This window comes from Thamnophis sirtalis, unplaced genomic scaffold (assembly GCF_051295495.1).
Source record: "Thamnophis sirtalis isolate CommonGarterSnake01/CBP01778 unplaced genomic scaffold, rThaSir2_p1.2 scaffold_8, whole genome shotgun sequence".
NCBI classification, from domain to species: domain Eukaryota; kingdom Metazoa; phylum Chordata; class Lepidosauria; order Squamata; family Natricidae; genus Thamnophis; species Thamnophis sirtalis.
The window spans coordinates 31,395,081-31,415,187 of record NW_028261388.1 but is presented as its reverse complement, the minus strand read 5'-3'; the positions used below and the strand labels follow the sequence as shown (position 1 = coordinate 31,415,187).

The 20,107-nt window shown below is 38.9% G+C and overlaps 1 protein-coding gene across 2 annotated transcripts in view; it reads left to right on the top strand.

Annotated features, from left to right (window-relative positions):
• The window catches only part of COL8A1 (collagen type VIII alpha 1 chain), an 86,142-nt gene that overhangs the window by 52,029 nt on the left and 14,006 nt on the right, over positions 1 to 20,107 (top strand). For both annotated transcript variants that reach the window (XM_087721375.1, XM_087721374.1), the window contains exon 3: positions 5,093 to 5,206. The gene's annotated coding sequence lies outside the window, so the exon portion shown is untranslated. The remainder of the gene's footprint in view (positions 1 to 5,092; positions 5,207 to 20,107) is intronic.

The window sequence follows — 20,107 nt, the reverse complement described above, 5'->3', positions numbered from 1 at the left end:
TTTATGTTCGGGGAAACACGGTATTAGTTTTTGGAATGGACAATTCTAGCAATTATTTGCTACAATTCTCTATATTTGAATCTTTCAATACAGCCATTCACAGTCATGTTTGCTCCTAATATTATAATATTTTGTAGTGTGATGTATGTTTAAATTATGAATGCTGAATAAATACTATGCAAAAATAAGGTGTGAAAGCTTGAGGCTAAGATTACTTCTTACAAATACAAAAATTTTGATTGCATATGGCAGGAAATGGTTCCACATTAAAGCAATGGGTGAAATGATATTTGGTAAGCACAATTAGCAATTGGTGAGTAGGAATGGACTTTATGAACTGAATTAAAAGATTATTGAAATTAATTAAAGAATGGTTGCATAAAACCAGTTTGAAACATTAAGAATTGGTATTACTTACAGAATATTGGATGCAATTAATTTCTGGGTTCAATTTGAGATGCTGATTATTTCCTTTAAAGCTCTAAATGACATCGGGCCAGGTTATTTTAGGGACTGCTGCTTCCTGAGGGTATCTACCAATCCTACCAAGTGAGAGAGGATGATTGTGCTCCATAGCCCTTCCATTAAACGTTGCCATCTGGTGGGACCTTGAAGACAACCTTTTCTATGAATGTACCAGCTCTTTGAAACAACCTGTACTCTGAGATTCAGAGAACCCCCACCTAGTGGCAGATTAAGGCTCACCGGTGCCCTAAGGACTGACAAATCTTGGTGCCCCCCCCCTCCTTTGTACATACTGTACAAATCTTCATTGGGTTTTTTCCTATCTCAACTACAGGCCTGATGCCTGGTGCCCTAAGCACGTGCTTAGTCTGCTTAATGGTTAATACACCACAGCCCCCACCCTACTGGGTTGCAGAAGGCTATGAAAACTAGGCTCTTCAAGCCAGGCATTGCACTGTGGAAGTAAAAAACGTACATGTAGAGTCAGTGATATGTTGTGATACTCTGATGAAATAAATGATAATGTTATGGGAGTTGGGAGTTATATTTAATTAGGGTGGTTGTTGTAAATCACTCAATATGGACTAGAAGACCTCTAAGGTGCCTTTCAATTCTGTTATTCTGTTCTGTTCTGTCATACTTAAGAAATAAGTTTAATAAATCAATAAACTTAAATAAACACACTTTCAAAACTTAAATAAAATTTAAGAAGAAAGAGCAAGGAAAAAAAGGCAGGATACCCCAGTAGCATGAGCTACCTAAAGAAACATTGCAGGATTTTTTCCTTCACCAGAAAAATTCCAAATGTTTAAATCATTGCACTGATCCAAATAAGTGTGCAAAATATGGGTACTATTATTATAAGCTCTAAATATCTGCTGATTTTAAACAGTGATTTAAACAAGGTATACAAAATTTTGCAGTCTAGTTCAGTTTTTATGCAATTAAAAATGGGATTGTCCTGCTAACTCTTTATAGCCTGAATTATTTCCAAAATTGTCGGTCAAAGTTTCCATCCCAAGCAAACATTGTTTTCTCTCTGAACAGTTCAATTTAGACAAGGAACCTATTGTATTGTGTTGTATTAAACACAACTGTTTTAATGATTAAATGCGTCACTTTTAGAAATTGCTAGCATTTTTTATTTGCCAGATTATTTTATTAATTGTGAATACGACCCAACAGAGTTTAAACAGTTTACTAAGCTGCTACGAATGTCATTTTATCTACAAGCTACATAATTGCAGACAGTCCATCTGTTATTTGTGTCAATTTGTTATTGTTTGACTAACTGATGAACATAGTGTTCTCAGACAGCAATCCTAAAGTTCCTAGTAATGTGGTGGGACATAGTTTTGAGTACTGGCCTGCACAAAATTCAATTCGTACTTGCAGAAATCACTGTGTGCTCGTGCTCCTGAATCTGAGAAATAAAATGAAGAAAGAGCTAATACTAGGAAGATAACCCCCTCATTGAAGAAACAATTCTGTGTTAAATAATAAATCTTTGCAGACTATTTAAATGAACTGATAGTTTGTTGGCAATTTACTTAAAGCTGTAATCATGATTTCATGACAATAAGGGAAGCAGCGAGAAGTATAATGTTTTTCTAGAAACAGAATATCATATGGAAGAAATAACAATTGTCCCTAATCTAGCTTCTGGGAGGTGAGGTGAATGAATGCTCAGATTTTGAATAAGCTAGTGCAGAGCCAAAAGTAAGCAAACAAGCCTTCCCTCTAAGATGATTCAGAAATGAATACAAACTTCCTTGTGGAATTAGTTTGACCATGCTGAACTGGTTGCAAAGTATTTCTACTTAGATCCAATTGAAATAAAAGTAAAAATTTAAACAAGACATACTACTTTCAGTGGGAATAATATTTACCAAGTTAGTTAACCTAATAAATTGCTTTTAAAAGAAATAATAATGATGCTAGGACAGCGATGGCGAACCTTTTTTGGCTTGCTTGCCATAAGGGGGGGGGGCGCAGGGGGATTGTGCGTGGGTGTGTCACACCCATAATGCAATGTGTGACCCCCACCAGTGTGCATGCACGCATGAGAGGCACTCCCCCCCCCCATTTTTTGCATGCTTTTTCACCTTCCCCAGGCTTCCAGTTTGCTCGTAGGGTCGTTTTTAGTCCCCCGGAGCCTTCAGAGAAGCCTCCTGAAGGTCCCTGAAGCCTCCAGAGGATTTAAACCGGAAGCCTGTTTCCAAACTTCTGGTTTGCCCATAAGACTGGTTTTTTTGCACTCCAGAGGCTTCAGGGAAGCTCCTGAAGCCTCTGGAGAGCCTCCGGGAGATACGCGGAAGGCTCTTTTCACCCTCCCCAGGCTCCTATAAAGCCTCTGGAGCCTGGGGGAGGTGAAAAATGGCTTTTAAAAAGGCTGAACTCAGATGGCCAGTGCGTGCATGCATGCTGGCCAGCTGACAGGGCAACACCTCACATGCCCTGACAAATGGCTCCGCATGCCATTTGTGGCACACGTGCCATATGTTTGCCACCCCGGTGCTAGGAGATGCAACAATCTCCTTGTATTTGTTGCCCCGTGATATTCTTTGATCTTTAAAAGCCATCATTTGTTTGATGTAGTTGGATGTATTTAATATTGCAAGTAAGAGGCCAAATCTCACTGGGATTCAGTTCTGAGGAGAAATGTTTAAAATCTGTTTATATTATTTGTACATAGTACAATTGTGAATGAAGACTGGCTTAACTGGCTGTCTCATCAGCTGCAAAGTACACAGTGACATTAAATCATTACATTGGAGATTTTTTAAAAAAAAAAAACTAACAGACTCAAAGAAATGTAGCATTTGTATCTCTGGCTGGGTCTGCATAGTGTGATGAACTATAGTGTAATATGTTTGGGTTTGTCTTTGGATTTGTATGTGTTTTATAAATCACAGTTTACAGCTTAACAAAGTTGAACTAAAGAAGTTAAGTAAAGAATGAACAAAATGAATGTTTTGTTCTCTGACTAAAACTTTTATATCAGTTACAGTATGTGAAATAGTAGACAGGATTCTAATTAAATAATCCTCCTGGGTATCCTTCTTATCAGTCTGACATTCATTTTCTGAACTTAGTATAAATAAGGTCTTCCATCGGACAGAATACACAATTGCAGATATTTTTCTGGATTAAGAAAACCTCACATACGCACAGTAGTGGCCAGTGGATCAGAGTAATATTTCATTATTACATGCAATAAAACAGCACAATTTTTCTAGTATACTTGTCCCTTTTACTGTTACAATGCTCCACAACTTTGTATAAGCACAGAACATAACAAGAAATATACTAACTCTGAGGAGATGAGTACCATGTTTTCTTAGGATTATGTGGTACAATTCTTCTTGTGCTCTAGGAAACATCAGGATCTCTTACAACAGGCACTGAAACATGGAGGTCTTTTCAGTGACTCCATATGCTTCTAAGATGTCTCTGCATTCCTTCTTGGAAGGATCCCTATCATCAAGATGTCCTTGATAAATGCAAAAGGAAATATGACCACTCAAGACAATCATCATCTAATTTGACTGAATGTTGGGCTTCCTTTCTGTAAGATATGAAGCCATCATAACAGTTTTTTCTAAATACTTTTATGTAATTTTTTTATGTCAGTTTTACTTTTTAGATAGTACTTAAGACTGCTGCCCTTTATACATAAGTGTGTTAGTGTAATTATATTCAATATGATTTCTTTCTTCATAAGTTTCAGTAAACTAATATTGAAGATAATTTACACATAGACATTTTTACAACAGTTTTTACATGCAAACTTAATATAGTTCCTTCTATAAATCTCTATGTCTACTGTTTTTATGTGACTACTGCTTTTCTTTTGCAGAAAGCAAAAGAAAGATAATTGTTTAAGTTTGAAATCTGACAAGTTCTTTCCTGCAAAATAATACCATTATGGACATCAACAGAAGTCTAAGATTAGAAATACATAGAATCTGGAGGCATCAATTAATCTATTTTCTTAATTTGAATAAAATAGGGTATATAAAAAAGTGAATATTTATTAAAAAACTATATTATTGAGTGCATTATAAAGATGTATTATATAAGTTGATAACAACAGGGTATGCTGGGCATGCATAAAAACTATATCTTTAGGAAACGTGTCATTTAACAATCTATTTTTTAATCTTAAAAATCTAAAAAATGGTTTATTCTTTAACATCCTTCAGCATACACAATGAGGGGGCTCTAAGAGGCAAGATACCAGTTGGAGGGGTGCAAATGAAGACCTGTACTTTTGTACATGCTTTTGATATCAATATTTGTGAACACTTTATTGTGAACACAAAGGCTAATCATGGTTGCTAACGCTGGTGACAATTTAAGTGCAAAGATGTGCTATCCCAATGTTGACCTTTCAGAACACATTTTAAATACAAAACCTCTATATGGGTTTCTTGAGCTTTGGAAAGCTTTTTCCAAATCAAAATGTTGATTTTAATATGTTGTGATCTGATCTCTATATTTCTTAATAGTTGTGATAATTTTTTCCACTTTATCTTAATAATTTTATCAATTTCTGGTTGGACATTCTAATGTTTTAAAATTGACCATAATTTTGATTCCTAATTTTCAATTTCTTTTTTTTAAGGTAGTGGTGATTTTTTTTAAAAAGCTTTTCCTTGCTTATCAGAATCTAACAAAAGAAGCTAGACCCCTGAAAATCCTGCTGCACTGATCCACATCATTTCACCAAAGTTCTAAAGTAAGTATATGCAAACTTTAAAATATAAAGTGTAAATATAATTGGAAACTTATGAACAAATATAAGATGATTTCTATACCTTTCAAATGCTGATATTTGACCTGGCGGCAGAACAAATATAAAGAAAATTTGAAATAGTTCATTGCTCCAAAGGCTTTTAGAGTCTTCATTACATCTCCAAAACATAAAACATGAAAATAATTTTGCTTGTTTAGATCTCATTAGAAATATATCTGTGCACGTGCACTCACTCCATGGAGAAGTGAGAATTAATATCATTATGATAAACAACTTCAAAGTAGCTAAAAACATATATGTCACATATAAAGTAAATTGGCAGACATGAATGAATAGGCTCATATTATAAGAAAGAATTTTGACTAAGCTTTGAAAAGAACTTAAAATAATGTAGGGGACTGGAGGCTAAAATATATAAAGACTATAAAATGGAATTGGCTTGTCTAGTTTAATAAAAAGGACTAGGGGTGACGTGATAGTAATATCTCAGGTTTGCCACCAGAAGAGGGAACCAAGCTATTCTCCAAAGTACCTGAAGACAGGACAAGAAGCAATGGAATAAAACTAATCATATTTATATAAATATCATTTAGCTAAATGGGTAAAGAGACCATATATGATTTAAGTTTCCTTTTTAAAAAGAATCTGTTCCTGAATTATAAATAGTTTATTTCATGAGCCATAGTTTTTGAGATTGGATGAATCATTGTGCTTTTTATGTAGAACAGAAGAAGCAGTATCAAAAAAACCATAATTCCTTTTTTAAAACTTTTAATTGGAAAATTTTAAATAAGTAGACATTAGCTCATAGTGTCCGCAGTCTTTAAAAAAACTATGACTATTGTCTGGTCCTAAGTGAGATTTTTGGAAGAAACATTTATATACTTCCTGTATTCTGTATCACAGACAGAAAGAGAGACGGAGAACTAGAATATCTTGGAAGAAAAATGCAGATAATTTTCTTTTCAGATGCATTTCCTGCTTAATTTTATGAAGTCAGGCCTAAATACCAAGTAAATTCAATGCACCTTACTCCAAATAAGTGACATGAGCTATAGATTTTATGTCAAAAACTCAATCTTTTGTAAATTAAAACTGAAGAAGTTTACAAATAATAACAGAAAACAAAATAAACCTTAGGCAAAAAATAAACACCAGTTGTGGGGGCTTCATCACTTGAGACTTTCAAGAAAAGATTGGACTGCCATTTGTCATAAATGGTGTAGGATCTCCTGCTTGAGCAGGGGTGGGAGTTGGGCTAGATGACCTATAAAGTCCCTTCCAACTCTATTAAACAGTTAATCTGTGCTCTCTGAGCTAGGTTGTTTTCTTGCAAACATGTCATTAGCCAAACTAAATAATATCACCAGTGCTAAGAACCATTTCAAGTCCAGTGACCATATAACGTCATCCTGTTGCCATAGAAAGGAGTTCCAGGAGTTAAATTACAATAATTTGTTTGGTTTTCTCCAAGTGCATTACCACATTGTCAAAGCTTCTCCTTCTTAATTCATGAAAAACAGTTTAAAAGCTTTTTATTTTTTTATTTTATGCCCACCATAGACTTCTTATACAGAGACAGAGAGAGAGGAGGGAGGGAAGGAGGGAGGGAGGGAGGGAAAAAGTGGGATTCCCTTCCCTTTCCTACTGGTTCGCAAATGTGAGCAAACGTGCCACGTCTGTCACACTGCCTTCTGTGCATGCGCAGTGCTCACACATTACATCAGGGCGGGTGGGCAGAGCCTCCCGCAGCTGCTGCCTCCTGCAGCCGCCGCTATTGATTCATGCAAACCAGAGAGAATCAGCTGGATACTCTGTGTGTGTGTGTGTGTGTGTGTGTGTGTGTAGCATAACAATAGAAGGTCCACAGAATACTAAATAAAGAGAAAAAAATCATGAAAGCACAATAAAACAGTCATAATAAAGGGATGAAACAAAGATAAGAAGTCAATAGTTAACATATAACCAATTACAGAACCAATAAAATGGATGCCAATATGCCTCACCCAAAACACTTTCCATAATTTTTGTTCTGTTTTTAAATGTTTTTTTTCAAACATGTGCAACCCCTGGTATGCCCAAATATGGGAGGAAGGTCACACTTCCACTCTCTGTCTTCGGCTCGTCACAAGAGACCATCCAGACAGAAACCCAATATTTTTTACTGTTGCCTTTTTGTTACATTTGTTATATTTATGCTGATAAATAAATAAAGGGAGACTAGTATAGATCTATTTCAAGCTATTTAGCTCTCATCAGCTAGCCATACCCTATATTGGGAATCGAACCTGTGCTCTATTGCCTCTCAGGCAGATGTGTTAACCATTGAGCTACAAAGCTCGACTCCTTATCAGCCAGCCAGGGTGAGAGGTATATATTTAAAGTCACAACCCCTGGTATGCCCAAATATGGGAGGAAGGTCACACTTCCACTCTCTGTCTTCGGTATATATATATATATATATTACTGTTTGGATGAAGAGACATCCACTTGACTAGGGTAGAAGCCAATAGTGGGTTGCCAATTTTTTTATTACTCGTCCAGGCGGGTGACCGGAGCCTCCTGCTGCCACTACTACTGGTTCACCCGAACTGGAAGCAACCCATCTCTGGTAGAAGCTAATTGTAGAAACTGAGAATTTACACAACTACAATCAAGTGACTAATATAACTGACATAGCAAACCACTTAAAAGAAAATTTCAACTTTATACTAGCGCAGGGCAGGCTGCCATAGAAAAAATCCAAAGGAAACCTCTCGAGGGCCTGTTAGGATTTAATAAGGATAAGCTTTGAAAGCCTGAATCAAAAACTCATTCCTTCATAGACACATCTCTGGAATGAGAAAAATATGTCTATTAAAGTCAGCCTTAAGAAATTGAGAACATGCTGTTGATAGGAATTTATCCCCAAACCAAATCTTATATAGTAAGATCTATCTTCTAATCTTCCAAAGTTCTTTTAGCATTTTGGCTTAATATTCTCTGCCAAGTGCATTTGTATCCAATCAAAATTCTGATCTTTAACCAAAAGCAACAGTGGATTTGTCTCTGCCAAAAACAGGAGACTGCTCTTTTTGGATTTCCTGCATGTAAATCCTACCAACTTCCCTCAGAAGCAGACATTGCTATGTTGTGTTTGATAAACAACTACAAGGGTGTGTTAAAACACCCATCTCCAATTTAGTGCCCTCCAGATGTGTTGGACAGAAACTCTTATCATTTGTCAACAGATGGCTTAAGAATTATGGGCACCAAACTCCAACCCAACCTCTGCTAAAGGTGTAAAAGGCCGCAGTGGAAGTTGACAGGCAAGGAGAAATTAATTAAGAAATAAACCTCTTTGAAAATAAGTGTTGTGGCAAAATTAGGATGGTTTAACAGTTCTTAAAAGCCTAACATTTTTTAATAAAACCTCTATCATGTGAAAATATTAGTCTGTGAAGGATTTAGATTTTCTATTGAAACAATGAAGTATTTTAAGAATGTGTTTGTATGAGTCTCCATTTTTTCCTGTCTGTGTTGGATTCCTTTGCTGCGATCCAGGGTAGAACTGGACCTACTTTACATTATTAAATGGCTATAAAGGTACTTTGTGGGAAAATACATGTTTTAGAAATCATTGAAACTAGAGGAAAAAGAAATACATTTCCAGTATGTTACAAATAAAGAACTATTTGTGATGCGCACTCCTGTTTCAACCACAAAATGAAGGTAAATATTTATGGGAAACTCAAGGGTACTTGTTTCAACATGTTGGTTTTAATTAAGGTATAATAAGGACACAAATTTGTCTGTTTGGGTTTCAACTATTGATGTTTTTTTCATAATCTCGGATGGATAGGACCATAGCTCAGTCATGGTGTATAGTTGCATGGAGAAGTCCCTGGGTTCAATGAACTGTACTTAATAGTTTCAAAACAACAATAACAACAAAAACAAATAGTAGAAAAGATTTTTGCATAGAACTGGACAATAATGAATTTTCAAACCAACTTCATTAAATGTGTGTATGCAAATATATATTAAATAACTTATGTAACATTGCAGTCATGAAGTTAACTTTAGACCAATCTTAAAGTTGGTTTAGAAATCTCAGTTAATATAGAAAGTCATGTCAATCTGAAATCAGAGTGAATGTAATCCTAAAAGAAAATATTTAATTATAAATGGCTGATTTACACAAATCTTTCTGTTGTCTGGATTTCTACGAGTAAAATCTCATGATGTAAGATAGAAGAGTGTTCCAGGCTGATATTCATCAGATTTAAATTTGAAAAAAAGAAGTTTGAAACTTCCAATCTATGGAATGATCTTTGAATTTATGTCAAATTTCTAAGCTTAGTTTATTTCTTAACCCCAAGATTATGTTTGACTCAAAACTCAAGAATTTGAATGAAGCCTAATAATGCCTTGTAACATGAATTTTGGACAAAAAAGGCAGTAATAGTAGTGCCTGCCTTGATGGAACTTTCTCTCTATGACAAACAGCAATGTTCTCCCTTGAACTTGCTCATGAACTTAGAGGTGACAGTTTAAAGAAAAGAGCTCAAAGTTTACTTAAGCAGTTTCTTTCATTCCTCACTTTTTTTTTTTGAGAAATGTCGCTAAATAAGTAATGGCCAAGAAAAGATCCTGGCTAAGAGCCTGAGTAATGATGTCTAAGTATGCATCATGGGTAGTGAGCAAAGTTCACAGTTTGCAGTGAAAGGTCGTCAGGAATTCATGCATTCTTAGCATCCTTCAATCAAGAGGAATGCATCAGACTTAAAGCCTGATATATCTACTCCAAAGCTCAGACAGAATAGGGAGGATAAAGCAGATGACAGACATATGAAAAGTCTTTTTTTATGGTCTGTATCATCGCAGCCAGTCAAACAATTATATCAACAGAAACACCAAGGGACCATTTGTTTTTATTTCAATACTTTATTTAGCCATTTGAAAGATACTTTGAATGGTTTAAAATGTCTTCCTTCTTCTTTCGAGAAACCCTTTAAAAGCTGTAAATTAACAAATGCATTTAACATGCAGCATAGTGGCAAGGCTGCTGTGATTTAAATGAGTTTAAAATGCAAAAGTACATATTTCATAAAATGTTTATGAGGCTGGATTTCCCAAACAAGAGAATGGGGCAGGGGGACTGAAAGGAATATAAGGCCTATAATCTTCCTTGGCTAAGAAAGAGAGATACGTAAGTACCACTACCCCAGAGTCAGACACAAATGGGCATGGGAAACCTTTACCTTTAATCTGAAGGTGAGTTTCTGGACTTTCTTAGGACTACCAAATCTGGACTGCAAAACACTAGACTTTTAGGTAGTAACAGAAAAATACAGAAATTGTAACCCTCGGCTATCAGCTAACCGTTTTTTGGATTTTTGTAATCTTAATTTGGTGGCCTTAGTTTCCCAGTAAGTGTGGTTGATAATAGGGAATGAGTCCTTAATATGTTCACATAATATATCTGGGAAAGATATTTCTCTTTGCATACTACTTGAGTCTCTACTACTATGCATGGAAATGCCGCTATGGATGCTCACTGGCATTAACAGTGCCTGCTCAGATGTAATTTTTTTAAAACTATTATTTTCATTGAAGAAAAGTGGAATGCTGGCATTCTGCAATCAGAGGACCAGCCTTTCAGCATAATAGGTACTTCCAGTAATGCCTCTAGATGTCTATCTTGGAAAAGGAAATGCTGCAGCCTTATTTGGAAGTATGTCTAACTGCCAGAAAAAAGACAGCTGAAAATGTAGACAGCTTCCTAGGAAGCTAGAAAAGTTAATAGTGAGCAATCTTACCACCTTTTCATTTGATAAAAGAACCATTATTTGATTGGCCATATGTGCCATGTTAAGATTGGAATACACACTTGAAATACTGCATCCAGTTGAGGTACTGCAACTTTAAACCAGTGATGGCTAACCTTTTCTGGACCGAATGTCCAAAGCATGTGCACAAACCCCCAAAATGCAATGCACCCCACACCCCCATGCATGCACATCTTTAACCCCCGGAATTTATTTATTTATTTATTTATTTTATTAGACTTATATACCGCTTCATAGAGCTTTCAGCCCTCTCTAAGCGGTTTACAGATTTTTAGCAAATTGAGTCAGCAAATTGCCCCCACAGTCTAGGTCCTCATTTCACCCACCTCGGAAGGATGGAAGGCTGAGTCAATCTTGAGCCGGTGAGATTTGAACCGCTGAACTGCAGATAACAGTCAGCTGAAGTGGCCTGCAGTACTGCACCCTAACACTGCTCCACTTCGGCTCCTATGGTATAGAGTTTCCTGTTCAAGGAACGGGTTGGACTTGAAGACCTCCAAGGTCCCTTCCAGTTCTGCTATTCTATTAAGGTGCATAAAAATGCTAATAACATCTTCAAATTTTCCCATAGGTACAAAAATAATTGAGGACACCAGGGAGTGGTGGGATTCAGCATCTATTCAGGAGAACTGGTTGTTAACTTTCTAAGCAGTTGGGAGAACCAGTTGTTGGAAGAAATCTCATTTTGGTTTTTTTCCACTTTACAGGGCTAATCCTGTAATGAAGGCAGGAAGGAAACATTCTGGTGTTGTTTCTAGCCTAATCTTTATTGCCCTGCTTACAGAAACTGCCTCTCTGGTTAACCCGTATTACATTGTAACAGCTAAGGAGAAGAGCCTATCAATGTGAGTGATGTTGAGTTGGCCATGCCCACCCAGTCACATGACCACCAACCCCACCTCCTGCCCATCTGGTCACTAGGGCAAATAACTATTTGTTAAATTATTTGAATTCCACCACTCACCCCAGGCTTCAAACAGGACTAATGCAGATGGGAAACATGCAGGGACTTTACAATTTACATAGGACTTAAAATAAGAGTGAAACAATTTTTTCCAGTTGCACTCTCCCCTGGGCAGCCCGATCCATGATTATGGAAAGAGTATAAATCTGAATTGATTCAATACAAGAGGGCTGTTACATTCAATTTATTTTAAGTAGCACAATTGTTTAACTACAAGGTCATAAAAATGTCTTGAGATGTTTCTAAAACAGTACACTGGAATGTGATCAGCTGTAAACCTGACGTCTGTTTGGAGCATTAACAAAGATAATTCCCATGCCAAAAAGATGAGGTCATGACGTCTCTACTCAATAGTCATTGCTTTAAAAAAATGGTCCTGTGAATTTGCCTTCAGGGTCTTTTCCACATTACACAATACATAAAAGAAAAAAAATCTTCATTTTGTTTGTCTAAGACAACACTGTATAGTAATCACATTATGTTTTCGGTGTAGCAATCTTGTGATGTCTAGTGTAACCAAGGGAGGCTCAAATGGTTATTTATTTGACTTACTAAAGTGGGGTCTTCCAGATGTTTTGAGCATCAACTCCCAGAATTCTAACCCATCATGGGAATTGGATGAAGACATCTGGAGGGTACTAGACTGAGCAAGGCAGCTCTATGACAATATTATAGAGGTCATTTCAAGCAAACTGTCTATGTAAAATTGAATGGATCATGGCTACCATCTAGTGATCAGATTTCTGAAATTCAGTAAACAGAAAGACTACTCGCAGAATCCTCCACCTATTGGTACAGTAGTTTCATAAGCAAACCATCCCATAGTTAATCTAACCAACCTGTGTTCCTGTTTTCTGCATTTTCTCAAAGAAAGGCCATCCCATCAAACTCTTAATTACCAAGAGTGTTAGGGCAGGAACTTTAACTGCAATTCAGATGATCCATTTTCAGTTCCACCTCCTTAAGTCTATGCTCAGCATCAGTACTCTATTTCCGTTGAAAACTTGACATTACAAACTTAATTTGTATAAAATTAAAATTATACAAAATTATACAAAAAATAATGACTGGCGCAAAGTAAGCCAGCCAGAGTTTTGTGCTTAAAGGAGGACTAAATTTAGGTTTAGATTTTCAGAACAATTTTAAACAACATAAAACAATAGTATGGCATGGGGAACAATAAACTAGCAAACCATTTAAATGTTTGTGGAAAAGATATTTATGTATTAATATATGTATTTATTTATTCATTCATTCAGTTCATATAGTCGTTTATCTCAAACCCATGACTCTGGATGGCAAATAAACATAAAAATAATTAAAACGTGTCACAAAAAGAAATTAAATAAAAATAGCAGCCAAGAGATATTATAATCCATCAGTGTCAGCATAGCCAGGAAGTGGGCCCCTTCACATATTCAGGACCAATGCCTGGGCATATAACCAGGTCTTCAAGGCCTTCCAAAAGGCCAACAGGGTTAGGACCATCCTACTCCAGGAAGATAGGATGTTCCAGAAGGGAGGTGCTAAAGCAGAAAAGGCACAACTCCTAGTCCCTGCCATCCAACATCCCTGGTGGAACCCACATTATGTCCATTCTGCCAGACCAGATTGGATGGGTAGAAATGATTGGAAGAACTAGAAGATAATCCAGTTGCAAACCATGAAGATCTTTAAAGATGACAACCAGCACTTTCAATTGTATTCAGAAACAATTCATCCAATGCAGTTCCTGAAACGGAACAGTCAACACCGTTTACAATCTGTGCAGCTTCATTTGTGTACCATCTGAAGTTTCCAAATATTCCTCAACAACAGTCTCATATACAGTACAGCCAGAGGTGGTATTTTGCCGGTTCGCCCCAGTTCGGGTGAACTGGTAGCAGTGGTGGTGAAAGGCTCCACCTTCCCTCCCAGACATCATCATGGATGCACTGTGCATGCGCAGAAGCGCCGCACGCTCCCAGTCCGGAACCGGTAGCAAAGATAAGAGGATACCATTACTGAGTAGAAACCTTTGCAATAAATCAAGTAGGAGGTTGCAGGGGCGTAAGTGAGGAGAGCCTTCTAGTTCAGGAATGGGCATAACTGGCACAAAGGACAAAAAAGCACTCAGCTACTCCCCCAAGACCATAAGTCTGGTGACATCCAGAGCCAACCTGGCAATAACATGAAGAAGGTCAGGCAGCAGACAGTCTGGTACAGAGGTGGGTTTCAGCTGGTCCGGTACACACATACCAGTGCCAGAAATCTAGTATGCATTTGCATATCAGGTCCTCTGGAGGCCCTGTATTGGAATGGTCCCTCTCCTGGCCTGCCCCCCCCCCCACTCATTCTGCCTCCCCACCTGGTAGCTGCTCTCTCTGTCTTTCACTCGCTCCGTCTGTCCACACCATGCTTGCCTCACACATTCACTTCCTTTGCCAGACTCAGCTGTTGGAAGAAGCCCACGCTACCTTATCTGACAAGCGCCTTGCAAAACCAGAACTTTGCAAACCGCTTCTCAAAGAGAAGGAAGGGGGGAGGGGGTTAGACTTCTTCAGATGAGCCCAGAAAGTCCTCTTTCCCTCCACTACTCTCCTTCCCGCACTGCAGATGTGGCCTCGAAGGGAAGATGTCCTACCAAGGAAACAACATCCCTCAGATCACAGTGAGGTGAAGTGCCCTCAGGCATATTCTGCCAACCTTGGGGGTCTAGGCGGATAGGTGGGAAGCTCCAAAAGTCCCGCAAGAAGGGGAGGGGTGCCTGGCAGGGGGGTGCCTCCAAAGCCGCACTCGGCCCACTCAGCTCTCAGGGATGCTTTCCCAGCCAGCCACTGATTTATAAACAGAAATTAGCCATTTTTTTAAACTTTCCCTTTCAATGAGAATTTTTTTTTTTTTTAGAAAAATGGAAAGTTTAAAAGAAGTTGGTTAATTTCCATTTATAAAAGTGACATGGTGACGGTGTGTGAGTTGCTGAGTGACCCAGTGCCTGGCCAGGGTGCAGGGCCTGTTCTGGAGCATCTCCCAGCCAGGAAGGGACACCAGGAGAACTGCAGCTGGCAATGGGGCATGAAGGAGAAGCCACACAGCGGAACTGGGAGCGTCCCCTGGTTGGTGGGCTGGTGGGGAGATTTTGTGGGCCTTGAGGCAGCAGGGAGGCAGGTGTCGAGGCCTCCCTGGGCACTTGAAATGGGCAGCAGCCTGCCACCTGCAGCTCTCGGAGGAAGGAGGCAAGGAAGCGAGCAAGGGCCTCATCTCTTCCTCCTTCCTCAAGAGCTGGCTTTGGGGATGGCCAACCTCTTCCACCACTGCACCCTTCACTCACCTACTACTCGGAGGCTTTGCCGGTGGGCCACCTCCCATTTCACCTCCTGAGAGAAGCTCAGAAGAGATGCACACACAGCCATGAGCCTCCAAAGGAGGACGCTGGACCCCAGGGAGTGGCAATGGCCACCGCTGCTGCTGCTGCTCCTGGCAATGTAGGCTTCTCGGAGAGCATTAAGTTGAAGGGCACCAATTACAGCAGCTGCATTTTGCCTTGAAACTTGCTGTCCCAGCAACCCAAAGAGGACATTCTCCCAACAGCATCTCAGGCACTCCACCCTTAGCCGGCAGGGAGTAAAAATGGATGGGCACAGTTTGGAGCCTCCCGGCTCTTCTCAGATCATCAGGGGGGCCTCATGCACCTGCTGAATCATGTGGCCTGCGTGCTTCTAGCAGGAATTGGAAGTGCGGGGATCTTAATGTAGTAGAGCAGGGGAGGCTGGAGCAAAGGTTCTCTGATGCTCACGACCACGGCCGCTGCTTGAGAGAAAATCAGCCAGAATCTCAAGTGAGAGCTGTGTGGCAAGATGCAAGCAACAAAATGGGTCACTGCGGGCATAAAAAATGCTGTCAGATCGCCTCCCACGTTCCGGGAACCTACCAACTAAATAAATAAATAAAGTTAGCTTTGCTTCCTTGTGCAGCAAGAGAAAAAGTTGCCTGAGATGCCTCTGGGAGAATGTCCCCTTTGGGTTGCTAGGACAACAAGCTTCAAGGCAGCTGCTGGAATCCGTGCACCTGCAACTTAATGCCCTCTGAGAAGCCTGTGTTACCAGGTGCTGCAGCAGCAGCAAGCAAGCACCACCGCCACCTACTGGTGTCCAGCATCCTCCTTGGGAGGCTCATGGCCATTTGCGCATCTCTCCCAAGCTTCTCTTGGGAGGCGACTGCCGGCAGATACTCCAGGTGGAAGGCAAGTGAAGGGTGCAGTGGTGAGAGAAACTAGCCATCCTTGAAGCCAGCTCTCAAGGAAGGAGGCAGAAATGAAGCCCCAGGCCTCGTTCCTCCGAGAGCTGTGGGCAGCAAGGAAAATGAGGCTTTTTTGCCAGCCTCCTAGCTGGCAAAATAGAAATTTTCACCAACTGGAAGGTATGTGTGTGTGCGAGAGAAAGGGGGGGTGAGAGAGAGAGAGAAAGAAAGAGAAAGATTAAGAGATAAAGAACGGAAGGGAGGGAGGGAGGGAGGGAGAGAAAGAAAGAAAGAAAGAAAGAAGGAAGGAAGGAAGGAAGGAAGGAAGGAAAGAAAGAAAGAAAGAAAGAAAGAAAGAAAGAAAGAAAGAAAGAAAAGGGAAGGAAAGAAAAGGGAAAGAAAGAAAAAGAAAGATAACTTATTATCACAATTGAGCCCAAAATTTTGGTTGCTAAGCAAGAGCATTGTTAAATGAGTTTCAACACATTTTACAAGTTGGCCACTCCTGCCTGGTCACATGACCGCCAAGCCATGCCCACAAAATAGGCCACACCTACACTGATGCCTGTCTGAATGTCAGCTGGGCATACCTCTAAAAGGAGCACTTCTCCCTCCTCTTCCATCCAGGTCTATATGACAGGGACAATAATCTTTTGCTTTCATATACAAATGAAGACACCATCTTTGAATGTTCAGTGACAGCAGTTATATTTGCCACTAACAAATAAATTCACTCTGCCAGTCCCATCTTATATGAATATATGAATTTCAGACTTAATATTCAAACCAATTTTGATATATTTTTTCTTCTTCCCTATTGTCTTCTTAATAGACTTTCTGATTTAAAAAAACAAAAACAAAAAATAAAACATTCTTTTTGGTCACATTGGTGTCCCCAATAGAGGGAATGTCTAACTATGAGTGTTTTCTTCTTTCTGATGTTCATAAAGGCTGTGCTTCATTTTTCTCATCATACATAATTATTCTTGTATTAATCATACATCTGACAAAATGGATTACATCTTGTAACAAGATTGCTTGTTGTTTAAAAAGATTAGCACTATGCTTGAAAAAGGCAGTTTACGTGATTATATGTCACAGAACATAATCAAATAGTTTATTTTAGTAATTTAGTAGAGTGTTTATTTTTTTTAAATGTGCAAAACTTTAAATGTAATCTGAAATCCGTCAAGTAAACAAATAATGGTATTATTTTCATAAAAATTTCAAGGCAGCTCTTAGAATAATCAAGCCAAAAATGGTGTTCCATTAAACCAAGCCCTTTATGTATTTATATAGCTTTGAAAATCCTTGCCCAATAAATAGCATTTGGTCTGAAGCAATTCTCTCCTAAAAATGTGTTTTATGACCATTGTAATCCCTTTGAAGCTGAGAGAATCTGAAAAGCACGTTTTTGTTATAATATTGACTAGTTTTGGCTTGGACTGTGGTTTTATTTGCAGGATCTTTGACTCCAGTTGTCCCTAATGTCTGGATAAGTTTGGGAACAGTATAAAAAAAACAGTCATAGAAAAAAGACATGTTAGTTGAACAAAAAATAATGCATAGCATGATCAGCCTAGCAAACACAGAAGCATCACATCCTCCTCAACAAACCTTTTGGCTTTAGGGAAGATTTGGCAGGACTAGTTATTGGTTTGACATTTCTTCAAATAGAGAAGGAATCGTTTCATCATTCACATTAGTCGTTCTTTCTCTTTTCTGTCCTGTTTAGAACATTCTTGCTAGATTAAACTAAATACTTTCTCATTTGGCTTTCCTTTTGACAATGGCTTGTGCCCAATATCCTCTGAGGGTGGGGGGAGGCTCCTTCCTTGAAAAGCTCTGGTAAGGCTTTTCGACCAAGAGCCGCAATAGACAGATGAGCAAATTAGGGATATCATTGGTTCTTATAAGAGAGGATTCAACCCATTTGAGATTATGCACATTGGGAGCAGGGGTGATCTTGGAACTGCCTCTAGCCTTAATGGCTTCAGTGGCTTATAATGAGAAGCACTATTATCAGCTTCAGCCTTTTATGAAGAATGGTCAGGCCATACAGAATTATGTCCAGAGGAACTCTTGCTGGGATCTTGAAATGCATCAGTGTTGTCCATGGTCTCTGGCCCATGCACCTCTAAGATCATGCCATGGCAATTTAGTAGCAAATTATTAAATTTTCTTCTGTATTTTTCTTTCTTGGAAAAAAAAATTCTAAAAATAAAAAATATATCATACCTTTAGTGCATATGTAATTCCTATTCCTTTAGAATCATTATGCTATTTATTATATAATACCAGATTCCTTGCAGTCTTTGGCTGCCTACAGAAAGAATTATAAATGTGTTCCTTCCCATGCAGAAAAGGTTATACTTGTATTGATTTTTGTATCTGGGGAGTCTTTTCTGAGACTTTAGTGGAAAAGAAGCAACAAGAGATGTAACTGCAGTGAGAAATTATGAATATATGACAATTACTTAAAATGATTTTCTATTTCCAGTTTTATTCTCTAAATTTTCACCTGTGTTTTAACTGCTTGTCTGATGGTTGCTTTAATCTTATCAACTGCATTGTACTTTACAGTGTAACATTGATGCGTGTTTACCCAGCCTTCCACATTTTGTTATAATATTATTGTCTGATTATCATGGATTGATCTATTGGTATTTAATTATGCAGAATGACATACAGTATTTTTCATACTATAAGATGTATTTTCTTGGCCCCAAAAGTGGATGGAAATGTGTGTGTGTGTTATAGAGCGAATATTGTAGTGATCGGAGGGAGATTGGTGAGACGCCGCAATATTCGCCACTGGCATTGCTTGACACTGCTGCTGCCATTTGCTGTCACCAGAGAAAGCTGAAGCCTTTGCTGCTGAGCAGCTGATTGGCAGGTGGATTAGCCTCCTGGAATACCACCAATCAGGTGTTCTAGGTGGAGGGGATCACTGCTACCAATCACTGGCGCCATTTGCCACCTATTCGGCGGAAGCAGTGACCGACAGAGATTGGCACCGAATGGTGGTGAACAGAGGAGAATGGCAGCAGTGGTGAACAGCAGTGGCAGCAATAGGCAGCAGCGATAGGAGGTGGTGGTGATAGGTGGCGGCAATTCTCGCCACCTAGAACAGTTGATCAGTGGTATTCTGGGAGGCCGATCCAACCGTCAATCAGCTGCAAAAGCTCCAATTTTCCCCGGCGGTGGCAGCAGCTCAGCTCAGTTGACCAATGGTGTGTGCAACGGAGCAGAGCCCTGATGAGCCACGTGCTGGGCTGAAGCTGACCAGGCTGTTTCCTGTTTTCTGCAAGGACACTAGCCATATGAATACCAGATGGATGCTGGGAGGCAGAGGCAGATTTTTTCTTCTTCTTTTCTTCCTTTAAAGCTAATATGCATCTATGATCTTATGCGTCTTATAATGCAAAAAATACAGTAAATATAAAAAATGTGTTTAATATTCTACCCCGTTCCAAAATGATGACAAGCCAGGGAGCATGTGAGAAACTGAAATGATATTTAAACTCAGCTGCTGTTTGGGGTAGATGTTCTGAGCTGAGAATAAGTAAATTAAATGCAGGACAGGGTAGATTTCAGCAGTGAATCTTATTTAGGATGCTAAAGGAATTGCATGGTGTGGTTTTAGGTCTTCCCAGGAAAGAAACTAAACATACAAAACCACACTGTATTGCCAAGAGCTTGAGTGTTTTCTGTCACTCCAGGCCCCATTCTTCCTGCTGGGATAGTGACAGAGAATTAATTATCTGAGTCCTTTTGAAGTCATGTCTGGTAATGCCTAAGGCCTCTATAAATTGAGTGAGGATGCTGAGTTTTGATTCTGGCCTTGTAGTTTTGTCAATAAATCTAGGT